This window comes from Arachis ipaensis, chromosome B1 (assembly GCF_059453495.1).
Source record: "Arachis ipaensis isolate K30076 ecotype BB chromosome B1, ASM5945349v1, whole genome shotgun sequence".
NCBI classification, from domain to species: domain Eukaryota; kingdom Viridiplantae; phylum Streptophyta; class Magnoliopsida; order Fabales; family Fabaceae; genus Arachis; species Arachis ipaensis.
Window position 1 is genome coordinate 113494256 of NC_142436.1, and position 7450 is coordinate 113501705.

The 7450-nt window shown below is 38.7% G+C and overlaps 1 non-coding gene across 1 annotated transcript; it reads left to right on the forward strand.

Annotated features, from left to right (window-relative positions):
• The first annotated feature begins 6215 nt into the window (after positions 1–6215).
• On the forward strand, positions 6216–6323 carry LOC148577982 (small nucleolar RNA R71). Its single transcript, XR_015903373.1, has one exon. It is a non-coding gene; the product is annotated as a small nucleolar RNA R71 (small nucleolar RNA).
• The last annotated feature ends 1127 nt before the right edge of the window (positions 6324–7450 follow it).

The following is a 7450-nucleotide window of genomic DNA, read 5'->3' on the forward strand; positions in this document are numbered from 1 at the left end:
CCCACAATTGTCAACCAATCATGACCACAAGAAGCATCTAGAATAGAAATTTTCATTTAATTGTAATTTGCTTTTAATTTCATTTTGTAATTTAGGAGAGCCTATATAAAGGCCTTAGTTTTTACATTAAAGGCTGGACTGAAATTTTGGAAGGGGGGGATTGAAGAGGGGTCTTCGGACTCCCTCCCCTCACACACTTTTCCTTCTCTTTCTTTTAGTTGAAATTTTCATTTATGAAGGTTGAATTTTCAATTTCAGTTTCAATCTTCATCTTTACTTTTCTGCACTTTTTTTCTTTTCTATTTTGGTAGAGCGATGATCAACTAACTCTTTACATTGGGTTAGAGAGCTCTATTGTGATTCAATGGATTAAGTGTAGTTCTTATTCTTCTTCTTCTCTCTTTTCTCTTGATTTTACTAGAGAGCTTTCGATCTTCATCCAATTGGGTAGTTATCTTGGAAAAGAAACTATTCATACTTGGATCTCTTCTGAACCTTGAAAGAGGGATGAAGAGATCATGCTAGAAATGCTTTCTCATACTGGACCAAATTGGGTTTGGATGGATATGTGACTATAATCCTCTCAACACTTGATTTGGGAAATGCATGTGGTATAATCAGTGACCATACTTCATCTCTTCTCATGAGCAATTGACCAAGGAATTGGCTATTGATCAAGATTTGAGAGATCGAATTACAAGGAATTGTAATTCGATCACTTAAGATTGCCAAGGAGATCAATGAATGCATTGATTGAGGAAGAGATGAGAATGAACTTGATCCTGAGGATTGCAATATCTCTTGATCCCAATGTTCATTTTATTTTTAGTTCTTACATTTACTTTTCTTGCCATTTTACTTTTCTGCACTTTATTGCTTTCTTTACTTTTATGCAATTTACATTCCCTTTTTACTCATCATCCAAATCTGAATCGTCTAACTAGGATAATCAATCAACTATTGATTGCTTAATCCATTAATCTCTGTGGGATTCGACCTCACTCTATTGTGAGTTTTTACTTGACGACAAATTCGGTACACTTGCCGAAGGAAATTTGTTATGAGACAAGTTTTCCATGCATCATCCCTCAATTTCAGCCAGAAAATACCTGAAATCACAGAAAAACACACAAACTCATAGTAAAGTCCAGAAATGTGAATTTTAATTAAAAACTAATAAAAATAGACTAAAAACTAATTAAATTATACTGAAAACTATGTAAAAATAATGCCAAAAAGCGTATAAATTATCCGCTCATCACAACATCAAACTTGAATTGTTGCTTGTCCCCAAGCAACTGAAAATCAAATAGGATAAAAAGAAGAGAATATACTATAAATTCCAAAATATCAATGAAACTTAGCTCCAATCAGATGAGCGGGACTTGTAGCTTTTTGTCTCTTGAATAGTTTTGGCATCTCACTTTATCCATTGAGGTTCAGAATGATTGGCATCTATAAGAACTCAGAGTTCAGATAGTGTTATTGATTCTCCTAGTTCAGTATGTTGATTTTTGAATACAGCTACTTTATGAGTCTTGGCCGTGGCCCTAAACACTTTGTTTTCCAGTATTACCACCGGATACATAAATGCCATAGATACATAACTGGGTGAACCTTTTCAGATTGTGACTCAGCTTTGCTAAAGTCCCCAATTAGAGGTGTCCAGGGTTCTTAAGCACACTCTTCTTTTGCTTTGGACCTTGACTTTAACCGCTCAGTCTCAAGTTTTCACTTGACACCTTCATGCCACAAGCACATGGTTAGGGACAGCTTGGTTTAGCCGCTTAGGCCAGGATTTTATTCCTTTAGGCCCTCCTATCCACTGATGCTTAAAGCCTTGGGATCCTTTTTATTACCCTTGCCTTTTGGTTTTAAGGGCTATTGGCTTTTTGCTCTTGCCTTTTGGTTTTAAGAGCTTTTGGCTTTTTCTACTTGCTTGTTCTTTTTCTCTTTTTTTTTTTTTGCTATTTTTTTTCTGCAAGCTTTGTATTCACTGCTTTTTCTTACTTCAAGAATCATTTTTATGATTTTTCAGATTATCAAATAACATGTCTCCTTGTCATCATTCTTTCAAGAGCCAACATATTTAACATTCTTAAACATCAAATTCAAAAGACATATGCACTGTTCAAGGATTCATTCAGAAAACAAAAAGTATTGTCACCACATCAAAAATAACTAAACTAGTTTCAAGGATGAATTCAAAAACCATGTACTTCTTGTTCTTTTGTAATTAAAATATTTTTCATTTAAGAAAGGTGATGGATTCATAGGACATTCATAACCTTAAGGCATAGACACTTAACTACTAATGATCATGTAATAAGACAAAAACATAAACATAAAGCATAGTAAACGAAAAATAGTAAAATAAGTAGACAAGGAGATTAAGGAATGAGTCCACCTTAGTGAGGGTGGCGTCTTCCTCTTCTTGAAGAACCAATGGTGCTTTTGAGCTCCTCTATGTCTCTTCCTTGTCTTTGTTGTTCCTCCCTCATAGCTCTTTGATCTTCTCTAATTTCATGGAGGATGATGGAATGCTCTTGGTGCTCCATCCTTAGTTTTCCCATGTTGGAACTTAATTCACCTAGGGAAGTGTTGATTTGTTCCCAATAGTTTTGTGGAGGAAAGTGCATCCCTTGAGGCATCTCAGGGATTTCATGGTGAGGAATCTCCTCATGCTCATGTTGAGGTCCATGCTCTCTTGTTTGCTCCATTCTTTCTTAGTGATGGGCTTGTCCTCTTCAATGAGGATGTCTCCCTCTATGTCAATCCCAGCCGAATTGTAGAGGTGGCAAATGAGGTAAGAAAAGGCTAACCTTGCCAAGTTGGAAGACTTGTCAGCCACCTTGTAGAGTTCTTGAGGTATAATCTCATGAACTTCCACTTCCTCCCCAATCATGATGCTATGGATCATGATGGCCTGGTCTATAGTAACTTCAGACCGGTTGCTAATAGGAATGATTGAGCGTTGAATGAACTCCAACCATCCTCTAGCTACTGGTTTGAGGTTAAGCCTTCTTAGTTGAACTGGCTTACCTTTTGAGTCAATTTTCCATTGAGCTCCTTCCACACATATGTCCATGAGGACTTGGTCCAACCTTTGATCAAAGTTGACTCTTTTAGTGTAGGAGCGTGCGTTCTTTTCCATCATTGGTAGGTTGAACGCCAACCTTACATTTTCCGGATTGAAATCTAAGTATTTCCCCTGAACCATGGTAAGCCAATGCTTTGGGTTCGGGTTCACACTTTGATCATGGTTTCTAGTGACCCATGCGTTTGCATAGAACTCTTGAACCATTAAGATCCCGACTTGTTGAATGGGGTTGGTGAGGACTTTCCAACCTCTTCTTTGGATCTCAAGTCAGATCTCTGGATACTCATTCTTTTTGAGTTTGAAAGGAACCTCAGGGATCACTTTCTTCTTGGCCACAACTTCATAGAAGTGGTCTTGATGGACCTTAGAGATGAATCTCTCCATCTCCCATGACTCAGAGGTGGAAACAATTGCCTTTCCTTTCCTCTTTCTAGAGATTTCTCTGGCCTTTGGTGCCATGAATGGTTATGGAAAAACAAAAAACAATGCTTTTTACTACACCAAACTTAAAATGTTTGCTCGTCCCCGAGCAAAAGAAGAGAGAAAGAAGTAGAAGAAGAAGAGAAATGGAGGAGAGGGAGAGAGAGTTGGTTTCGGCCAAGGGGTGAAGAGAGGGTTGTGTTGTGTGAAAATGAAGAGGGAATGAAGGGTTAATATAGGAGTGGGGAGGGGTTAGGGTTCGGCCATTTAAGGTTGGGTTTGGGAGGGAAATTATTTTGAATTTAAAGGTAGGAGGGGTTTTTTTTTTGGGGAAGAAAGGATGGATGTGAGTGGTGAAGAAGTGATGGGAAAGAGTGATTGAGTTGATTGGTGAGGGGTATTTGGGGAAGAGTGATATGAAAAGGTGTGAAGAGGAGAGAAGAAAGGTAAGTGGGGATCCTGTGGGGTCCACAGATCCTGAGGGAATCCTGGAGGTCCACAGATCCTGAGGTGTTTGAGGATTTCTCACCCCTTCACCTTTGAGGCGTGTAAAACGCCCTATATATGCAATCCTGGCGTTTAACGCCAGACTGCAGCATGTTTCTAGCGTTAAACGCCACTTCCATGCTTGTTTTGGGCGTTCAACGCCAGTCTGCAGCATGTTTCTGGCGTTGAACGCCAGTTTTCCTTTGGGGTGCATTCCTGGCGTTTAACGCCAGTTTCATGCTCTGTTCTGGCGTTACTGGCATTTAAACGCCAGCCAGATGCTCCTTACTGGCGTTTAAATGCCAGTAAGCCCTTCCTGCAGGGTGTTCTGTTTTTAATGCTATTTTTCATTCTTTTTTTTTATTTTTCAGTAGTTTTTGTGACTCCACATGATCATCAACCTAATAAAACATGAAATAACAAAGAGAAAATAAAATAAAAATGATTAAATAACATTGGGTTGCCTCCCAACAAGCGCTTCTTTATTGTCAATAGCTTGACAGTGGGCTCTCATGAAGCCATACAGGTGATTAGGTCAATTTTATAGACTCCCAACACCAAACTTAGAGTTTGAATGTGGGGGTTCAACACCAAACTTAGAGTTTGGATGAGGCCTCCCAACACCAAACTTAGAGTTTGATTGTGGGGGCTTTGGTTGACTCTGCACTGAGAGAAGCTTTTCATGCTTCCTCTTCATGGTTACAGAAGGAGATCCTTGAGTTTTAAACACAAGGTTATCTTCATTTAGCTGAAGGATCAATTCTCCTTTGTCTACATCAATCACAGCTCTTGCTGTGGCTAGGAAGGGTCTTCCCAAGATGATGGATTCATCCTCCTCCTTCCCAGTATCCAGGATTATGAAATCAGCAGGGATGTACAGGCCTTCAACCTTTACTAGCACGTCCTCTACTTGTCCATAAGCCTGTTTTCTTGAGTTGTCTACCATCTCTAATGAGATTCTGGCAGCTTACACCTCAAAGATTCCCCGTTTCTCCATTACAGAGAGTGGCATGAGGTTTATCCCTAACCCAAGCTTACATAGAGCCTTCTCAAAGTTCATGGTGCCTATGGTACAAGGCATTAAGAACTTTCCAAGATCCTGTTTCTTCTGAGGCAATGTCAGTTGATCCAGATCACTTAGTTCATTGGTGAGCAAGGGAGGTTCATCTTCCCAAGTCTCATTACCAAATAATTTGGCATTCAGCTTCATGATAGAACCAAGGTACTTGGCAACTTGCTCCTCAGTAACATCTTCATTCTCTTCAGAAGAATACTCATCAGAGCTCATGAATGGCACAAGGAGGTTCAATGGAATCTCTATGGTCTCTAGATGAGCCTCAGAGTCCTTTGGTTCCTCAGAGGGAAACTCCTTATTGATCTCTGGACGTCCCAGGAGGTCTTCCTCACTAGGGTTCATGTCCTCTCCCTCCCTTGCAGGTTCGGCCATGATGATCAATTCAATGGCCTTGCACTCTCCTTTTGGGTTTTCTTCTGTATTGCTTGGGAGAGTACTAGGAGGGGTTTCAGTGATTCCTTTACTCAGCTGGCCCACTTGTGCTTCCAAATTTCTAATGGAAGACCTTATTTCATTCATGAAACTTAGAGTGGCCTTAGATAGATTAGAGACTATATTTGCCAAGCTAGATAGATTCTACTCAGAACTCTCTGTCTTTTGCTGAGTGGATGATGGAAAAGGCTTGCTATTGCTAAACCTGTTTCTTCCACCATTATTAAAGCCTTGTTGAGGCTTTTGTTGATCCTTCCATGAGAGATTTGGGTGATTTCTCCATGAGGGATTATATGTGTTTCCATATGGTTCACCCATGTGATTCACCTCTGCTATTGCAGGGTTCTCAGGATCATAAGCTTCTTCCTCAGAAGATGCCTCTTGAGTACTGTTGGATGCAGCTTGCATTCCATTCAGACTCTAAGAAATCATATTGACTTGCTGAGTCAATATTTTATTCTGAGCCAATATGGCATTCAGAGTATCAATTTCAAGAACTCCCTTCTTTTGAGGCGTCCCATTACTCACAGTATTCCTCTCAGAAGTGTACATGAACTAGTTATTGGCAACCATGTCAATGAGTTCTTGAGCTTCTGCAGGCGTTTTCTTTAGCTGAATGGATCCACCTGCAGAAGTATCCAATGACATCTTAGCTAATTTAGACAGACCATCATAGAATATATCTAGGATGGTCCATTCTGAAAGCATGTCAGAAGGACACTTTTTGGTCAGTTGCTTATATCTCTCCCAAGCTTCATAGAGGGATTCACCTTCTTTCTGTCTGAAGGTTTTAACATCCACTCTAAGCTTACTCAACTTTTGAGGAGGGAAGAACTTGGCTAAGAAAGCCGTGACCAGTTTATCCCAAGAGTTCAGGCTATCCTTAGGTTGAGAGTCCAACCATACTTTAGCTCTGTCTCTTACAGAAAACAGGAAAAGCATAAGCCTGTAGACCTCGGGATCAACCCCATTGGTCTTAATAGTATCACAGATCTGCAAGAATTCAGTTAAGAACTGAAAAGGATCTTCAGATGGAAGTCCATGAAACTTGCAGTTCTGCTGCATCAGAGAAACTAATTGAGGTTTCAGCTCAAAATTGTTTGCTCCAATGGCAGGAATGGAGATGCTTCTTCCATGTAAATTGGAATTAGGTGCAGTAAAGTCACCAAGCATCCTCCTTGCATTATTATTATTTTTGGCTGCCATCTCCTCTTCCTGTTTGAAAATTCCTGTAAGGTTGTCTCTGGATTGTTGCATTTTAGCTTCTCTTAGTTTCCTTTTCAGAGTCCTTTCAGGTTCAGGATCTGCTTCAACAAGAATGTTCTTGTCCTTGCTCCTGCTCATATGACAAAGAAGGGAATAACAAAGAAAATATGGAATCCTCTATGTAACAGTATAGAGATTCCTTTGTTTGGGTAGAAGAAAAAAAGAATGTAATGTAAAGAAGAGAAGAGGAAAAACTCGAACACAGAGAGGGAGGTGGTGTTCGAATTTTTGGATGGGAGAGAAGTGTTAGTAGATGAATAAATAAATAGAGGGAGATGAGAGAGAGAATTTCGAAATTTAATTAAAATAAAAATTAAAATTGAAAGTTAGATTTCGAAAATTAAAGTTGAAATTAAATTCAAATTAAAACAATTAGTTAATTAAAAAGGAATTTTGAAAAAGGAGAGAGGGAATTTTCGAAAATAAGAGAAAGGATTAGTTAGGTAGTTTTGAAAAAGATATGATTGAAACAAAAAAGATAAGATTGATTGAAAAAGTTTTGAAATTTGTTTTTGAAAAAGATATGATTTAAATTTTAATTTGAAAAAGATTTGAAAGGAAAATTAAAAAGATTTGATTTTGAAAACTAAAGTTGATTACTTGACTATCAAGAAACTAAAAAGATATGATTCTAGAGTTTAAAGATTGAACCTTTCTTACTAGGCAAGTAA